General features: G+C 39.3%; 1 non-coding gene across 1 annotated transcript; it reads left to right on the forward strand.

Annotated features, from left to right (window-relative positions):
* Positions 1-18,535: 18,535 nt before the first annotated feature.
* On the forward strand, positions 18,536-18,643 carry LOC148545915 (small nucleolar RNA R71). The gene has a single exon (XR_015900585.1). It is a non-coding gene; the product is annotated as a small nucleolar RNA R71 (small nucleolar RNA).
* Positions 18,644-20,071: the final 1,428 nt, after the last annotated feature.

Below are 20,071 nucleotides of genomic sequence, written 5' to 3' on the forward strand. Positions count from 1 at the left end.
GATCCATGAATTTAATGCCCCAAACATCAAAAATTTTATAGAAAAGCATAATCTGTTGAGGCATCTCATCCCTCTTGGATATATTACCAAACCTTTAGCATGGAGAACAAGATTTACAAAAAGCAGCAGCGTCTTTAAAAAGAGTAGGACACCAGAATCCACAGTCTAAAATTTTTCTAGCTGTTCTTTGAGGGCTAAAATGTCCACCACTCTCAAAAGAGTGGAAGGCCTCTAAAATGGACTGAAATTCTGATTGTGGTACACACCTTCTAATTACCTGGTCAGCACCACACCTCCATAAATATGGATCATCCCATATATAATATTTAGACTCAGTTTTCAGCTTGTCTCTCTGATGCTTAGTAAAATTGGGAGGGAAAGTATGGCTAACTAGATAATTAGCTACAGGTGCATACCAAGGAGCTACTTCAGATACTGCATGCAAGCTATAAAATGGGGAAGTATCATTGATAGGAGTGGAGTCATCCTTAATGTACTCAAAGCGACTCAAGTGGTCTGCCACTAAATTCTGGTTACCACTCCTATCCTTAATTTCTAAATCAAACGCTTGTAGCAGCAGTATCCAACGTATTAGACATGGTTTAGACTCTTTTTTAGCTAATAAATATTTTAGAGCTGCATGGTCTGAGTACACTATCACCTTATTACCAAGTAAATAGGCTCGGAATTTATCCAGAGCAAAAACATTAGCAAGAAGCTCTTTTTCAGTAGTAGTGTAATTAGACTGAGCAGCATCTAAGGTCTTAGACGCATAAGCAATTACGAAAGGATCCTTACCTTCGCGCTGAGCCAGCGCCGCTCCTACTGCATGGTTGGAGGCATCACAAATAATCTCAAATGGCTGGCTCCAGTCTGGTCCTCTCACAATTGGAGCTTGAGTCAGGGCGATCTTCATCTTATCAAATGCTTGCATGCAATCCTCACTGAACTCAAACTCAATATCTTTCTGCAGTAGTCTGGATAAAGGTAATGCTACCTTACTGAAGTCCTTAATGGATCTCCTATAGAAACCTGCATGGCCAAGGAACGAATGGACTTCCCTCACGGAGGAGGGGTAAGCTAAACTAGAAATGACATCTAGCTTTGCTGGATCTACAGAAATACCAGTATTAGAAATTACATGTCCCAATACAATTCCTTGTTTTACCATAAAATGACACTTTTCAAAATTTAGTACAAGGTTTGAACTAACACACCTGTCTAATACTCTAGCTAAACTATCCAAGAAAACGTTAAAGGAATCACCATATACGCTGAAATCATCCATAAAAACTTCCATACAGTTCTCAATAAGATCTGAAAAGATACTCATCAGGCATCTTTGGAAAGTAGCCAGTGCATTACGTAAGCCAAAAGGCATCCTCTTATATGCATACGTTCCAAAGGGACATGTAAAAGTAGTCTTTTCCTGATCTTCAGGAGCTATATGAATTTGAAAATAGCCTGTATAACCATCTAAAAAATAGTAATGGGATTTACCTGACAGGCGATCAAGCATTTGATCAATAAATGGCAACGGGTAGTGATCCTTGCGAGTAGCTTGGTTGACACGCCTATAGTCAATGCAAACCCTCCACGAATTCTGCACTCTAGTTGTCAGGAGATCTCCATGCTCATTCTTTACTGTTGTGACTCCAGACTTCTTGGGCACCACTTGTACTGGACTGACCCATTTAATGTCTGAGATGGGGTAAATGATATCTGCTTCAAGTAGCCTGGTCACTTCTTTCTTGACAACTTCTAAGATGGTGGGATTCAATCTTCTTTGGGGTTGATGGATAGGCTTTGATCCTTCTTCTAAGAATATCCTGTGCTCACAAACTTGAGGGCTGATGCCTACTATATTCGCCAAGCTCCACCCAATTGCTCTTTTATGTTTTCTCAGCACACTGAGCAGTTGCTCCTCTTGTTGGAAAGTGAGTTCCCTTGCAATGATAACTGGGAACTTATGATTATCCTCAAGGTAAGCATACTTGAAGTGGGGAGGAAGTGGCTTTAATTCTAATTTTATATCTTGGCTAGGTCCTGGATTGTCTAGAACTAGTGATAATGGTAAGGTGTCTTCATTATGTTCAGAGGGTGTCCCCACACTTTGACCTTGCTCCATGTGCTTCTCTTCTACTTCTTCTTGGTGAACTTCAGCTACAGTTTCATCAATGATGTCGCACTAGAAGATAGAATGATCTTCCGGAGGGTGCTTCATAGCCTCATTTAAATTGAAACTCACTGCTCTGCCATCTATCTCAAAGGAGTAAGTTCCTGAGAATGCATCCAGCTTGAACTTCGAAGTCTTCAGGAATGGTCTTCCAAGCAGGATTGATGAGGGTCTTCCTGAGTTATTAGGGGGCATTTCCAATATATAGAAGTCAATGGAAAATGTGAGCCCCTTAATGCTCACTAATACATCTTCAGCAATTCAAACTACTGTAATAATGCTTTTATCTGCTAACACAAAACGAGCTGCCAACCTTTTTAAGGGAGGGAGCCTCAAAGCATCATATATAGACAATGGCATTATACTAACACACGCTCCTAAGTCACACATGCAGTCAAAAAATATTACACCTCCAATGGTACAGTTAACCATGCATGGACCTGGTCACTATAGTTTTCAGGTATACCTTCCATTAAAGCAGATATAGAACTACCTAAAGGAATAGTTTCTAGTTCATTAATTTTGTCTTTATGTATGCATAAATCTTTCAGAAACTTTGCATATTTAGGTACTTGTTGAATAACATCAAAAAAGGGAACAGTTACCTCAATCTTTTTGAAAATTTTTCTACCATTTTGGGATCAAGTTCCATCTGCTTCCTGGACTTCCTTGCAAGGTGTGGAAATGGGATAGGAATAGCGCCACTTGTAGCTTCTGTGTCCTTTGGTGCTCTATTCCTTGGCTGAGCTACTTCTTCTTCAACTATGTCTTGTACTTCATCTTCCTCTTCAGCATCTTCCACTTCAACTATATCTTCAACTGGGGCGTGTTCTAGTGGGCTTGGCTCCTCCTGGTTCCTCTCTTGTAGTGTGGTTCCGGACCTCAGAATGATGGCATTGATGCCACCCTTGGGGTTAGGTAAGGGTTCAGAAGGAATTCCACTGGAGCTTGAAGGCTGGTTGGTGAAAGCAGGTAATGAATCTATCTGGGAGATGAGGACTTCTAAAGTGGCATCCAGACCATTTAGAGTAGAGTTCAGTGTAGCTGCATGTCTTGTTGTCCTTGTGCAAGAAAACGAAGCATCTCGTTATTTGATGAGGAAGTAGGATAAGTTATTTGAGGGGCCCGTTGTTGGTTGTGCTGGGGTCCTTGTGACTGCCTCAGGTGAGGTGCTCTGTAAGGCTGGTTCTGATTCTGCTGTCTATTATTGTTATTCCACCTCTGGTTTCCTTGGTTGTCTCTGCCTCCTCTGTTATAGTTGTCCCTCCAGCCATGGTTGGAATTATCTCTCCAACCTTGGTTGGAGTTGTCCTGCCATCCTTGGTTATAGTTCCCACCTTGGTTGTAGTTGCCGCCTTGTTGATTGTATCCTTGATTCGGGCAGTCATAGAAGTTATGAGTGGCTACCACAGTGTTGTCTTCTTGTTGGAGCTGCGGGCACTCATCAGTATAATGACTATAATCAGCACAAATTCCACAAACTCTTCAGGGGACTAACTGTTGGCTTTGTTGTGGTGGGGAAGACTGAGTTTGTTGTTGATTCAACTGCATCTGCTTCAGTAGGTTGGTCATTTCACATATAGCTTGTGTAACGGCAGTAGTCTCACTGCTAGAGGAAACCTCTGCAACAGTCTTTGAGTGACTGCTCCTGTGCCTGTGATTTCTAGTGAACTCAGCTAAGTCGCTGATCAGTTGCCATGCTTCATCTGTGGTCTTGTACTTCTTCAGGGAACCATTACTAGCACCATCTAGTGTAGTTTTATCCTGAGGCTTCATGCCTTGAGTGAAGTAGCTTATCAACACCAGCCTGTCAATCATGTGATGAAAGCATGCGTCCAGAAGGTTCTTAAAGTGCTCCCAGTACTCATAAAGAGTCTCTGATTCTCCTTGAACAATGCAGGAGATCTCTTTTCTCAATCTATCTGTAACTTCAGCTGGAAAGTATTTTTCTAGGAATTCTCTCCTGAGCGTATCCCAGTTGGTAACAGTTGCTTCAAGTTGGGATTAGTACCACTCCATCGCCTTTCCCTCAAGAGAAAACAAGAAGGCGGTTAACAGAATAGAAGTTTCATTTGCACCATGACGCCTAACAGTAGAACTGGCTGTCTGAAAATCCCTTAAGTGCTTGATAGGCTCCTAAGCAGGTAAGCCATGAAACTTTGGCAACAAGTTGATTAGGTGCAGTCTTCAGTTCAAAATCTGCAGCCAGAGTTGGATGATGCACTTGATACGGCTGCAGTGTAAAATCTGGGGCTCCAGCTTCTTGGAGAGAATTCCTCCTAGGTGCTGCCATGTTATATGCACGAGAATCAACTGAATCAGTAGTAAAGGAGCTTGTTTCTTCCTCAGATGACGGTTCAAATTCGCCCTCAAATGAGACTGGTGAATCGATAACAATCACTTCACCACCCTCTGAGGCTAACCTGCGCCGAGCTCACCTAATACGTGAAATAGTTCTTTCAATTTCAGGATCAAATGCAGCTAAGCTCGGATCAGGCAGTGAACGCGTCATTCAATGAAAGAAACATACAGCTCATGGTAATAAAATAAAATAAAATATGCAAGTAAAATAAAAATATGTACACTAATTAATAATTCAGCACACAATTGCAACTCCCCGGCAACGGCGCCAAAAATTGATGCGTGGCAGAAATTAGACCAATTAAGAGATTATAATATAATAGAACAGCGTTGCGAGTATAGCTCTTAACCAACAAAAATCTGCCTCATCAATTTAGAAAGGTTGTCACCAAAATTTAGAATAAAAATACTGGGAGTATGACTCCCAGGTCGTCTCCCAACGAGTTGCTAGAAAGGGTGCTAAGTTATTAATCAGGAGTTTTCTGATAATTTTGAGAGTTGAGTAACAGAAAATATATAATTGTAATTAAGTGCAATGAAAATTAAAAGGAATTTATATTTTTCAAAATAAAAAGCCTTGACTGGGGGAATGATTAATCGAAAGTTCTATCATTGTTGGAATTTTTCTCGCGTGTAGTATAAAGAGGTTGTTATTTTCACTTAGTTAACCCTTACTAAATAAAGGAAAGTCAAGTGATTGAGCTAACTCTTATTCGCAAATCCTAGTCCTCTCCCTTGGGAAAGTCTAGCGTTAGTAAATACAGAATTAGCCAATAACTTCCAATTTAACTAATCACTTGAGTATTCCAACTCAAGTGTCATGTCAAGTAGGGAATCTACTCCATTGACATGAATATAATGCTCATAAAAATATAAGAAGAAGATATGATAAATTAAATAAAATAGGGATTGAGAATTAATTAAAAATAAAAGTAATCTTTTGCATTAATAAATCCAAAATAATCCAATTACCACTCTAAACAAGAATTAAGAATATGGAATAAATAAATAGGGAGTAAGAAAACAAACTAGAATAGTATCTTCAACGAAGGTGATGACTCTTCAATATCCAAAAGCAAAAGCAATAACTTATGAAACTATGAATGTACAGAAAACCTAGAGGAAGAGTAGTTCTCTCTCTAGATTCAGATCTAAAAACCTAAAACTATGCTAATGAGAATGTGTGAATGTCTGAATATGTCTGTGCAAGTTCCCTGGCTCTATTCTGTGTTTCTGTGCCGAAAACTGGTCAAAACTCGGCCCGAAACCCCCCTAGCGTTTTCTATTATTTCTGCAGATCGCGCAGGTCATGCGTACGCGTCAGGCACGCGCACGCGTCATCTTGCAGAACTCCAATCCACGTGTACGCGTCAGGCACGCGCACGCGTCGCTGCAAATTTCTCCATTCCGCGCGCTCGCGTGAGCTATGCGTGCGCGTTGGTGCTTGCTGGTTATCTCCTTGGTTTCTTGTGTTCCTTCCATTTTTGCAAGCTTCCTCTCTATTCTCTAAGCCATTCCTGCCCTATAAAGCCTGAAATACTTAACACACGGATCACAGCATCGAATGGTATAAAGAAAAATTAAAATATACTAATTAAAGATCTCTAGGAAGCAAGTTTTCAACCATAAAACAAAATTAGGAAGGGATTGTAAAATCATGCAAATCATATGAATAAGTGGGTGAAGACTTGATGAAACCACTCAATTATACACAAGATAAACCATAAAATAGTGGTTTATCACTTCCTCTCCGCATAACTTATTCTTTTTTATCCTCTTAGAGGTTTATGGAGAAACAGGGTTTTGTTTATGTACATTTGGGTTTTGGATATATGTGTGTGTGTGTGTGTGTGTGTGTGTGTGTGTGTGTGTGTGTGTGTGTGTGTATGTGTGTGTGTGTGTGTGTGTGTGTATTCTCCAGCCAGTCTTGACTTCGCGGGCTGAGTTAGGAGCTTGTTACTTTGTATGTTTGACCCTTTGTTCCTGTTTTTGGTTACTTTATACTTAACAGGTATAGCTTTCTTAGCATGCAGGATAACACGTTACTTGAGCATTGCACTTTTATTTCGCGATTTTTATTTCCTCTATTCTTCAAGACTCCTAGTATATTATAATCCTTCTGCTGTTATATGTACACATCTTATTTTAGAGGTCGTAATACCACACCAACTCTGTTTTATGGCTTAAGCAAAAAGCTCAGTGTGGTAGGGTGTTACATTATGGTATCAGAGCAGTTCGTTCCTATAGAGCCTGAGAGACCTACTGATTGTGCTTCTGTGCATTCTCTTTATACGTGTTTATGTGCTATTAGGATATGTAATTGATATATGGCATAAACGTTTGTGAGCATGCATTTGGAACTTAAAGCATTAGACTTGCGATATTGAGACTGATCAACTTAATATCACTTGTTTGGTGTATACAGGGACCAGATGTTGACTCACGGATGCGGTCGCGGGCGAGATAGAGGTAGGATAGGCATCGTTACTCCTGGCCCAGCAGGAAATGATCCAGTAGATTTTATGGCTGCCCTGGGAAATATGGCTGCATCTATGTAGGTGACAGCCGAGACACTGGTAATCAGATAAACCAGGATAATCATGAGAACAATAATGATGAGGACAGTCCTATGACACTTGCTACATTTCTGAAAGTCCACCCTCCGAGCTTCAGGGGAATCTCAAATCCCACTGATGCAGATAATTGGATTTAGGCTATGGAACGGGCCCTGCAGGCTCAACAGGTTCCTAAAGAGCAATGGATTGAGTTTGGAGCTTCTCAGTTGCAAGGAGAGGCTCAATATTGGTGGCAGGTACACGACGTATCCTGCAGCCTGATGGTGCTGCGATTCCTTGGGAGGTTTTTCGAACAGAGTTTTATAAGAAATACTTTCCTAATTCAGTTAGAAATGCCAAGGAGCTTAATTATTGCAATTAAAGTAGGGCCAGATGACTGTTACTGAGTATACTAGCAGGTTTGAGGAGTTATGTCACTTTTCTCGTATCTATCAACGTGCGCCTGAAGATTTTGCTGAGTTGAAGTGTATCAAATATGAAGGAGGCCTTCGGAGTGATATTCTGAGCTTCGTTGCTCAAATGGAGATCATAGTGTTTTCTGAATTGGTGAATAAGAGTAGGATGGCTGAGAAATGTGTGAGAAAGGCGGTAGCAGAGAAAGGAAGTTTGAGGGTGCCTTTTCAGAGGCCTTCAGGGAGGAACTTTGCTCCGAGAAGTAGGAATTTTAAGCGTGCAGGCTTTTGTTCCACAGCAGAATCAAGGCCAGGCTAATTACAGAAGGCCGAATACTAATGTTAATCATGGAAGAAGGTTTAGGAAGCAGCCACAACAGGATTTGACTTGTCAGAGGTGCGGGAAGTATCACCCTGGAGTTCTGTGCAGATCAGGAATTGGGGTATGCTATTTTTTTGGACAGCCCGGGCATTTGGCTAATAACTATCCAGAGAAAAAGAAGTATGAGACTGCTAGAGTACAGCAGCGGGGGAGAGTATATACCACTTATGCAGCAAGTGTTGAGGGATCTGAAACACTGATTAGAGGTAACAATAAAATGGCTGGTAAAATCTTAAATGCTTTATTTGATTCAGGAGCAACTTATTCATTTATTGTATTTGAAAAATCTAATGAGTTAGGATTGAGAATGGTGGTTTTAGGTTATGATTTGAAAGTGCATAATGCTACTCATGAAGCTATGGTGACTAGGTTAGGATGTCCACAAGTTCCATTTCGAATACAACAGCGTGAATTTATGCATGATTTGATTTGTTTGCCGATGTTTGGTCTTGATCTCATTTTGGGTCTAGATTGGTTATCCAAGAATCATGTTTTGCTTGATTGTTCTGAAAAGTCAGTACAGTTTATACCAGAAGGGTCAGAAGCGCCGGTTGTGGTGAACAGTTACTATTTAAACTCTATGATAGTAAACTATTCTGGAATTGAATGTCAGGATATTATATTATTAACTGCGGGAGTGTCAGGTGATGATCAGAGTTTAGAGTAGATTCCGGGTGTATGTGAATTTCTAGATGTATTTCTGGATGATATTAATGAATTTCCACCTAACCGAGAGGTTAAATTCGCAACTGAGTTAGTGCCTGGAGCCGGTCTGATTTCATTTACTCCTTACAGGATGTCACCTTTAGAAATGGCTAAACTGAAAGCTCAGCTGAAAGATCTGTTGGGTAAGCACTTCATTCAACCAAGTATTTCTCCGTGGGGAGCGCTAGTGTTACTGGTAAAGAAGAAGGACGAGAGTATGCGCTTGTGTGTCGATTATCGGCAATTGAATAAGATCACTGTGAAGAATAAATATTCGCTACCTAGAATCGATGACCTAATGGATCAGTTACATGGTGCCGGTGTATTTTCTAAGATTGATTTGCGATCCGGGTATCATCAGATAATGGTTAGAGATGAAAAATGTTTCTATGCAGCTTGGATGATGCTACGGGAAGAAGAGCTATTAAAGGCATTTCAAGGTTTAAACCTGGGAGTTAGGGAAGAATCTGGAATTCTATGTTTGAGTCAGTTGCAAATTTCAAGTAATTTTAAATCAGAACTTCTGAAGGCTCATCAAGATGGTGAAGCATTACCTAAGGTACTGCCAGTAATTGAACAGGGAAAATAGTAGAGAATGTCAGAAGGTAAAGATGGTTTATGGAGGTTTAAGAACCAGATTTTTGTGCCAGATGTCAGAGATCTGCGACAAAATATCTTGAACGAAGCTCATAGGAGCGGGTTTTCAATTCATCCAAGAAGCACCAAAATGTATCAAGATCTGAAAGTGATGTTCTGGTGGCCAGGGATAAAGAATGATGTGGTGATGTATGTATCTAAATGTTTAACGTGTCAAAAGGTTAAGATTGAGCATCAGAGACCATTAGAAACCCTTCAGCCTTTAGAGATTCCATAATAGAAATGGGAGAGTATCGCAATGGATTTTGTGATAGGTTTGCCTAGAACCCGGTCTGGTTGTGACGCTATCTGGGTGGTTGTTGACCGACTGACAAAATCAGCTTACTTCCTCCCCATTCAAATAAGTTGCACAATGGAATAATTGGCTTGAATGTACATCAAAGAGATTGTCAGGTTGCATGGCATGCCTTCTACCATTATATCTGACAGAGATCCTCGTTTCACATCAAGGTTCTGGGGAGCCTTTCAGTGTGCATTTGGGACTCAGTTGAGTTTGAGTACTACATATCACCCTTAGATAGATGGTCAATTAGAGAGAACTATCCAGACCTTGGAGGATATACTAAGGGCTTGTGTTCTGGACCAGCTGGCAAGCTGGGATCGGTATATGCCATTAGTGGAATTTGCTTATAATAATAGCTACCATGCAAACATCGGAATGGCTCTATATGAGGCTCTGTATGGTAGGAAATGCCAATCTCCACTATGTTAGTATGAAACTGGAGAAAAAAGCTTATTAGGGCCTGAGATGATAGCTGACACTACTGAGCAGATAAAGAAGATTCGTAGCCGAATGCTTATAGCACAAAGCCATCGAAAGAGCTATGCTAATCAAAGGCAAAAACCTTTGGAATTTGAAGAAGAAGAGCATGTCTTTCTGAAGGTTACACCAACTACTGGAATGGGAAGAGCTATTAAGACTAAGAAACTGAATCCCCGTTATATTGGACCATTTGAGATCCTAAAAAGAATTGGGCCGGTGGCTTATAGGATTGCCTTACCACCATATCTTTCGAACTTGCACGACGTGTTTTATGTGTCACAGCTTCGAAAGTATACTCCTGACGCAAGTCATATCCTGGAACCGGAACCGATCCAAATGAGAGAAGATCTAACACTTCCGGTAATTTCGGTGAGAATTGATAACACCAGCATTAAACGATTATGTGGGAAGGAAGTATCACTGGTAAAGGTAGCTTGGAGTCGAGCTGGTATTGAGGAACACACTTGGGAACTCGAATTAAATATGCAGAAAGACTACCCACATCTCTTTTCAGGTAACTAAATTCGAATTTTGAGGACAAAATTCTTTATTAGGTGGGTAGGGTGTAAACCCCGTTAAATTAGTAGATAATTAGTCAATAAATTAGTTTTTAATAAGGAAGATTAGAAATTTGAATACTATAACAAATTAGGATAGAGCTCATCGAAACGAAAAATTTTGACACTAATTTTGAAGAAATCGGTCCAAGATTGGACTGAACGGGCTGAATTAGTTGAACCGGGCTCGAACCGGGCCCGTGGGCCCAAACCAGCCCAAAAGGACATTAAATGAAACCCAAATATTTCCCCTTTCTTCCCAAATACACATTCCAGTGAGCAGAGGGAAGGGGAGAACGAGAAAACATTTCCGACCCTTACAGCAACCTTCAACTCGCCGTAACTTCTCCGTCCGAGCTCCGATTGTCGCACCGTTTACGGCCATAAGTCCACCATGTCGAGCTCTACATTTCTACCAGAACAATTTCATTGGTAACTTGTTTAATCACTCTCAGCCTCCTCTTCCCCTAAATTTTCAAAAATTGAGTAGAAATATTGAATTTCTTTGATTTTTTATGTTTTAGGATCCAATTAGCTTGAGGAAAATATTCACTCTTGCTTATGTGAAGCTTAGGTAAGGTGAGAATACCACAAATTCGATTTGAGTTAATGAATTTATGTTTTGGATACTAAAGTGTGTATATATATGTGTTATAAATGTGTATTAGGTTGTGAATAAATAATTAGAGCTTCAAATTGTGAATATTAGAACTTGGAGGAAGCTGAAGTTAGAGTGTATTGAATTGCTTTGGTCGCTACATGGAAATCGGCCAAGGTATGGTTTAGGTTTCTTGCATTTAATATATAATATTCTGTGAAAACTTAGGCTAGATGACCATAGGATAAGTTAGAACGTATGTGTATATTGTGGTTTAGTATCTTGTTGATACATATGGATTGGTATGGTGCTGATTAGTTGAAGGATTGGTAAATCGTTAATTATTTATTGGAGGATATAATTATGTGATTTGTAAGTTATGTTTTCATTGTGAAATTTGGCATGTATATATAATTATTGTTGGAGGATTTGGCTTGTATATACATGTTTATTGTTGGAGTGGAAAATGATTTTATGGTGGTTGTTGTATTGAGGGAGAAGGGCATTTTGGTGCTTGTAAGTATAGGAGGTTGTTTTGGAATCTTGGGAAACATTTGAATGAAAAAAAGGTTTTGGCAAGTTTACCAAACTTTGGTTTTGGGCCAAACTTCGGTGGGCTATAACATGGCTTCCAAAATCCCAAATTTATTTCAACTTGTTTTAAATGAAAATTGGATTCGTGAAGTTTATGCCGTTCAAAGAACGGAAGAAAAACGATTTAAAATGATTGAGTTTTGCCCGTTGAAAGTTTTGGTGTTAAATATGTGAATTCTGAAGCTGAACACTCCATAGTATGCAGCTTTCTGGTTAATCTTTTTTTTTTTTGAAGAACGTACGTCCATGCGTACGGGTGGCCCACGCGTACGCATGGCATGGAATTTTGGCGATGCGTACACAACTGGTCCCATGTGCACGCGTAAGGGGTTAGCAAGCATGTCCACGCATACACGGGACCCACGCGCACGTGTGACATAAAGTTTCCACCCACGCGTACGCATGACAAAGGGATGTGTGCGCGAGCTGCAGTTTCACACTCCCACGCGCGTGCGTGAGTCACACGTACGCGTGGCCCCTGTTCTAGCAAACATGATTTTTGGAGTTTTAAAACCTATTTCAAACTTCTAAACCTCTATTTTCAATCCTTTAGTCATAAATAGTAGTATTAAACATGATAATCAGATAAACTTAGGGGATGGGGATAACTTGAAGGTGAAGTAAAGCTGAAAAGTGATGAATTGATTATGAAATATTACGGATGATCATATATGATACTTGGTTGGATTATTCAAATGAATGATTATGTGTGGTACTTGGCTTGAATGATTAAATTATCTGAGATACGAGATTCCCTGGATAAAGTACCATGGCTTGCCACTAAGTGTACCAGGTTGAAAAATCGATACTCTGTTGACCCTACGACGTAAGGGTGATCGAACACTTATAAATTCCCGGAAATGTTAACCCCCATTGAGTAATGTTGATTATTTGAGAAAAAGCTATGCATAGACTCTTGGGGATGAACGTCGAGGGACAATCTAAGGTTTTTGGACTTGTTGGGTTGGCTGGATAGACAGATGAGCCTCATCAGCCATAGGACATGCATCCATCATATGCAAACTACTTGAATTACTTGTTAGTGCATTAACTGGGTGTGCCTAAGTGTACTTGCCATGCTAAATGTATATTTGTTATCTGCAGTATTTTTAACCTTCTTGTGCTTGCCTCTATTTATTTATTTGTCTGTGAAACTGGTGTGGCAAAATTGTGATCGTTCATTCCTTGGTAACGACGTCAAAAACTTAATACGCATGTTCATAATTTTAGTTCTTTGTCACAACTTCGCACAACTAACCAGCAAGTGCACTGGGTCGTCCAAGTAATAAACCTTACGTGAGTAAGGGTCGATCCCACGGAGATTGTCGGCTTGAAGCAAGCTATGGTCACCTTGTAAATCTCAGTCAGGCAGATTCAAATGGTTATAGAGTTTTACAACTAAAAGATAAATAAAACGTAAAGTAAAGATAGAGATACTTATGTAATTCATTGGTGATAATTTCAGATAAGCGTATGGAGATGCTTTTGTTCCTTCTGAACCTCTGCTTTCCTACTGCTTTCATCCAATCCTTCAAACTCCTTTCTATGGCAAGCTGTATGTAGGGCATCACTGTTGTCAATGGCTACTTCCCGTCCTCTCAGTAAAAATGGTCCAAGATGCGATGTCACCGCACGGCTAATCATCTGTCGGTTCTCGATCCTGCTGGAATAGGATTCAGTAATCCTTTTGCGTCTGTCACTATGCCTAGCACTCGCGAGTTTGAAGCTCGTCACAGCCATCCCTTCCCGGATCCGAGTCACAGACAAGGTTTAGACTTTTCGGATCTCAGGAATGGCCGTCAATAATTCTAGCCTATACCACGAAGACTCTGATTGTAGATCAGAAGGCTAAGAGATACACATTCAAGCTTGTTTACATGTAGAACGGAAGTGTTTGTCAGGCACGCGTTCATAAGTGAGAATGATGATGAGCGTCACATAATCATCACATTCATCATGTTCTTGTGTGCGAATAAATATCTTAGAGAAGAAATAAGCTTGAGTTGAATAGAAAAACAGTAGTACTTTGCATTAATTCATGAGGAACAGCAGAGCTCCACACCTTAATCTATGGTGTGTAGAAACTATACCATTGAAAATACATAAGTGATGAAGGTCCAGGCATGGCCGAGTAGACAGCCCCCTAAACGTGATCAAAGGATCAAAAGATAATCCAAAGATCAGATGTTTAACATGATAGTAAAAAGTTCTATTTATACTAAACTAGTTACTAGGGTTACAGAAATGAGTAAATGATGCAGAAATCCACTTTCGGGGTCCACTTGGTGTGTGCTTGGACCGAGCATTGAAGCTTTCACGTGTAGAGGTCTTTCTTGGAGTTAAACGCCAGTTTGTAACCTGTTTCTGGCGTTTAACTCCAGAATAGGGCAGAGAGCTGGCGTTGAACGCCAGTTTGCATCATCTAAACTCGGGCAAAGTATGGACTATTATATATTGCTGGAAAGCCCTGGATGTCTACTTTCCAACGCAATTAAGAGCGTGCCTTTTGGACTTCTGTAGCTCCAGAAAATCCACTTTGAGTGTAGGTAGGTCAGAATCCAACAGCATCTGCAGTCCTTCTTCAGCCTCTGAATAAGATTTTTGCTCAAGCCCTTCAATTTCAGTCAGAAAATACCTGAAATCACAAAAAAATATACAAACTCATAGTAAAGTCTAGAAATGTGATTTTTATTTAAAAACTACTAAAAATATACTAAAAACTAACTAAATCATACTGAAAACTATGTAAAAACACTGCCAAAAAGCGTATAAATTATCCGCTCATCACAACACCAAACTTAAATTGTTGCTTGTCCCCAAGCAACTGAAAATCAAATAGGATAAAAAGAAAAGAATATACTATAAATTCCAAAATATCAATGAAACTTAGCTCCAATCAGATGAGCGGGACTAGTAGCTTTTTGCCTCTTGAATAGTTTTGGCATCTCACTTTATCCATTGAAGTTCAGAATGATTGGCATCTATAGGAACTTAGAATTTAGATAGTGTTATTGATTCTCCTAGTTTAGTATGTTGATTCTTGAACACAGCTACTTTATGAGTCTTGGTCGTGGCCCTAAGCACTTTGTTTTCCAGTATTACCACCGGATACATAAATGCCACAGACACATAACTGGGTGAACCTTTTCAGATTGTGACTCAGCTTTGCTAAAATTCCCAATTAGAGGTGTCCAAGGTTCTTAAGCACACTCTTCTTTTGCTTTGGACTTCGACTTTAACCGCTCAGTCTCAAGTTTTCACTTGACACCTTCACGCCACAAGCACATGGTTAGGGACAGCTTGGTTTAGCCACTTAGGCCAGGATTTTATTCCTTTAGGCCCTCCTATCCACTGATGCTCAAAGCCTTGGATCCTTTTTATTACCCTTGCCTTTTGGTTTTAAGGGCTATTGGCTTTTTTCTCCTGCCTTTTGGTTTAAAGAGCTTTTGGCTTTTTCTGCTTGCCTTTTCTTTTTTTTTGCCATTTTTTTTTTCGCAAGCTCTTCTCTATTCACTGCTTTTTCTTGCTTCAAGAATCAATTTTATGATTTTTTAGATTATCAAATAACATGTCTCCTTTTTCATCATTCTTTCAAGAGCCAACATATTTAACATTCATAAACAGCAATATCAAAAGACATATGCACTGTTCAAGCATTCATTCAGAAAACAAAAAGTATTGTCACCACATCAAAATAATTAAACTAGCTTCAAGGATGAATTCGAGACCCTGTACTTCTTGTTCTTTTGTTTTTAGAACAGTTTTCAATTAAGAGAGGTGATGGATTCATAGGACATTCATAACTTTAAGGCATAGACACTTAGACACTAATGATCATGTAATAAAGACACAAACATAAATAAACATGAAGTATAGTAAACGAAAAACAAGAAAATAAGAATAAGGAGATTAAGGAACGGGTCCACCTTAGTGAGGGTGGCGTCTTCCTCTTCTTGAAGAACCAATGGTGCTCTTGAGCTCCTCTATGTCTCTTCCTTGTCTTTGTTGCTCCTCCCTCATAGCTCTTTGATCTTCTCTAATCTCATGGAGGATGATGGAGTGCTCTTGGTGCTCCATCCTTAGTTGTCCCATGTTGGAACTTAATTCTCCTAGGGAAGTGTTGATTTGCTCCCAATAGTTTTGTGGAGGGAAGTGCATCCCCTGAGGTATCTCAAGGATTTCATGGTGAGGAATTTTCTCATGCTCTTGTTGAGGTCCATGATCTCTTATTTGCTCCATCCTTTTCTTAGTGATGAGCTTTTGAGATGAATCTCTCCATCTCCCATGACTCAGATGTGGAAGCTTTTGCCTTCCCTTTCCTCTTTCTGGAGGTTTCTCTGGCCTTAGGTGTCATAAATGGTTATGGAAAAACAAAAAGCAACGCTTTTACCATACCAAACTTAGAAGGTTTACTCGTTCTCGAGCAAAAGAATAGAAGAGGGAGTAGAAGAAGAAGAAAATAGATGAGATGGAGAGATGTGAGTGGTTCGGCCAAGGGGGTTTTATGTGGTTACGATGTGTGAAAAGGAAGGAGTGATGGTTTGAATTTGAGTGGGTGGGTGTTGGTGGGTTGTATGATGGTTTTGGAGGAGTAATGGAGGTGATTGGTGGAGCTTATTTTGGGGAAGAGTGTTATGGAAAGGTGTGAGGAGGAGAAAAGAAGAGAGGTGGGATAGGTGGAGATCCTGTGGGATCCACAGATCCTAAGGGGTCAAGGACTTATCATTCCTGCTCCATTTAGGAGTATAAACGCCCTTAGAGTGCAATCCTGGCGTTTAACGCCAGATTGCTGCTTGTTTTTAGCGTTTAACGCCACTTCCATGCTCTGTTCTGGTGTTAAACGCCAGTCTGGTGCTTGTTTCTAGCGTTTAACACCAGCTTTATGCTTCTTTCTGGCGTTAAACGCCAGTTTGATGCTTCTTACTGGCGTTTAACGCCAGTAAGTTCTTCCTCCAGGGTGAGCTATTTTTAAAGCTGTTTTTCATTCTGTTTTTTATTTTTCAATAGTTTTTGTGACTCCACATGATCATCAACCTAAAAAAATAACATAATAATAGAAAATAAACAGATATAATTAAATAACATTGGGTTGCCTCCCAACAAGCGCTTCTTTAATGTCAATAGCTTGACAGTGAGCTCTCATGGAGCCTCACAGATGTTCAGAGCAATGTTGGGACCTCCCAACACCAAACTTAGAGTTTGACTGTGGGGTTTTGGTTAACTCTGCAGTGAGAGAAGCTTTTCATGCTTACTCTCCATGGTTACTGAAGGAGATCTTTGAGTTTTAAACACAAGGTTGTCCTCATTCAGTTGAAGGACCAATTCTCCTCTGTCCACATCAATCACAGTTCTTGCTGTGGCTAGGAAGGGTCTTCCAAGGATGATGGATTCATCCTCATCCTTCCCAGTGTCTAGGATTATGAAATCAGCAGGGATGTAAAGGCCTTCAACCTTTACTAGCACGTCCTCTACTATTCCATAAGCCTGTTTTCTTGAGTTGTCTGCCATCTCTAATGAGATTCTGGCAGCTTGCACCTCAAAGATCCCAAGTTTCTCCATTACAGAGAGTGGCATTAAGTTTATTCCTGACCCCAGGTCACACAGAGCCTTCTCAAAGGTCATGGTGCCTATGTTACAGGGAATTAGGAATTTACCAGGATCCTGTTTCTTTTGAGGTAGAGTTTGCTGAACCAAGGCATTTACTTCCTTGATGAGCAATGGAAGTTCATCCTCCCAAGTCTCATTACCAAATAATTTGGCATTCAGCTTCATGATTGCTCCTAAATATTAAGCAACTTGCTCTTCAGCAATGTCTTCATCTTCTTCAGAAGATGAATAGTCATCAGAGCTCATGAATGGTAAAAGGAGGTTTAATGGAAACTCTATGGTCTCTGGATGAGCCTCAGATTCCTTTGGTTCCTCAAAGAGAAACTCCTTATTGATCAGTGAACGTCCCAGGAGGTCTTCTTTACTAGGATTCACGTCCTTCTCCTCCTCTCTGGGTTCGGCCACACCAAGTAAGGTTATGGCCTTGCACTCTCTTTTTGGATTCTCTTCTGTATTGCTTGGGAGAGTACTAGGAGGAGTTTCAGTGACCCTTTTACTCAGCTGGCCCACTTGTGCCTCCAAATTTCTAATGGAGGACCTTGTTTTATTCATGAAACTTACAGTGGCCTTAGATAGCTCAGAGACTATATTTGCTAAGCTAGATAGATTCTGCTCAGAATTCTCTGTCTGTTGCTGAGTGGATGATGGAAAAGGTTTGCTATTGCTGAACCTGTTTATTCCACCATTATTAAAGCCTTGTTGAGGCTTTTGTTGATCCTTCCATGAGAAATTTGGATGATTTCTCCATGAGGGATTATAGGTATTTCCATAGGGTTCACCCATGTAATTCACCTCTGCTATTGCAGGGTTCTCAAGATCATAAGCTTCTTCTTCAGAAGATGCTTCTTTAGTACTGTTGGATGCAGCTTGCAATCCATTCAGACTCTGAGAAATCATATTGACTTGCTGAGTCAATATTTTATTCTGAGCCAATATGGCATTCAGAGTATCAATTTCAAGAACTTCCTTCCTCTGAGGCGTCCCATTACTCACAGGATTCCTTTTAGAAGTGTACATGAACTGGTTATTTACAACCATGTCAATGAGTTCCTGAGCTTCTGCAGGCGTTTTCTTTAGGTGAATAGATCCACCTGCAGAATGGTCCAATGTCATCTTTGATAACTCAGACAGACCATCATAGAATATATCTAGGATGGTCCATTCTGAAAGCATGTCAGAAGGACACTTTTTGGTCAGTTGCTTATATCTCTCCCAAGCTTCATAGAGGGATTCACCTTCTTTCTGTTTGAAGGTTTGAACATCCACTCTAAGCTTGCTAAGCTTGTGAGGAGGAAAGAACTTGGCTAAGAAAGTCGTGACCAGCTTATCCCAAGAGTTCAGGCTATCTTTAGGTTGAGAGTCCAACCATATTCTAGCTCTATCTCTTACAGCAAATGGGAAAAGCATAAGCCTGTAGACCTCGAGATCAACCCCATTGGTCTTAACAACATCACAGATTTGCAAGAATTTAGTTAAGAACTGAAAAAGATCTTCTGATGGAAGTCCATGAAACTTGACGTTCTGTTGCATCAGAGAAACTAATTGAGGCTTTAGCTCAAAATTGTTTGCTCCAATGGCATGGATTGAGATGCTTCTTCCATGTAAATTGGAATTTGGTGCAGTAAAGTCACCAAGCATCTTCCTTGCATTGTTATTATTTTCGGCCATGTCTCCTTCTTTTTAGAAAATTTCTGTCAGATTTTCTCCAGAGAGTTATGCTTTAACTTCCCTTAGCTTCCTCTTCAGAGTCCTTTCAGGTTCAGGATCAGCTTCAACAAGAATGTTCTTATCCTTGTTCCTGCTCATATGAAAAAGAAGAAAACAGAAAAGAAGAGGAACCCTCTATGTCACAGTATAGAGATTCCTTTATATGAGTAGAAGAAGAAAAGAAATTCGAACACAGAAAGAGGGAGAGGGTTCAAATTTTTAAGAGGAAGAGAAGTGTTAGTAGATAAATAAATAATTAGAAGGAGATGAGAAAGAAGAATTTTCGAAAATAATTGAAAAGAAAAGAAAAATATTTTTGTTTTTAATTTAAAATTAAAATTAAAATTCGAAAATTTAAAAAAGATGAAATTAAATTAAAAGTTAAAACAATTAGTTAATTAAAAAGGAATTTTGAAAAAGAGGAAGGTGATTTTCGAAAATTAGAAAGAGATTTAGTTAGGTAGTTTTGAAAAAGATATGATTGAAATAGTAAACTTTTAAAATCAAACAAAAAGTCAAGTAGTTAATTGAAAAAGATTTGAAAATCAATTTTTTGAAAATATAAGAAGTTAGAAAAGAAGTTAGAAAAGATTTTGAAAAAGATGTTATTGAAACTTATTTTGAAAAAGATTTGAAAAAGAAATTTAAAAAGATTTAATTTTGAAAATTAAAGTTGATTACTTGACTAACAAGAAACAAAAAGATATTATTTTAAAATTTAAAGATTGAACCTTTCTTATTAGGCGAGTAACAAACTAAAAATTTTTTGAATCAATCACATTAATTGTTAGCATTAATTTCGACAATATGAAAGAAAAAAATGAAAAAGATTTGATTTTTGAAAAAGATAGAATTTTTAAATTGAAAATTTGATTTGACTCATAAGAAACAACTAAATTTTAAAAAGTTTTCAAAAAGTCAACTCAAATTTTCGAAAATTTATGAGAAGAAAAAGGGAAAGATATTTTTTTATTTTTGAATTTTAATGATGAGAGA

Source organism: Arachis ipaensis, chromosome B9, assembly GCF_059453495.1.
Source record: "Arachis ipaensis isolate K30076 ecotype BB chromosome B9, ASM5945349v1, whole genome shotgun sequence".
Classification (NCBI taxonomy): Eukaryota; Viridiplantae; Streptophyta; class Magnoliopsida; order Fabales; family Fabaceae; genus Arachis; species Arachis ipaensis.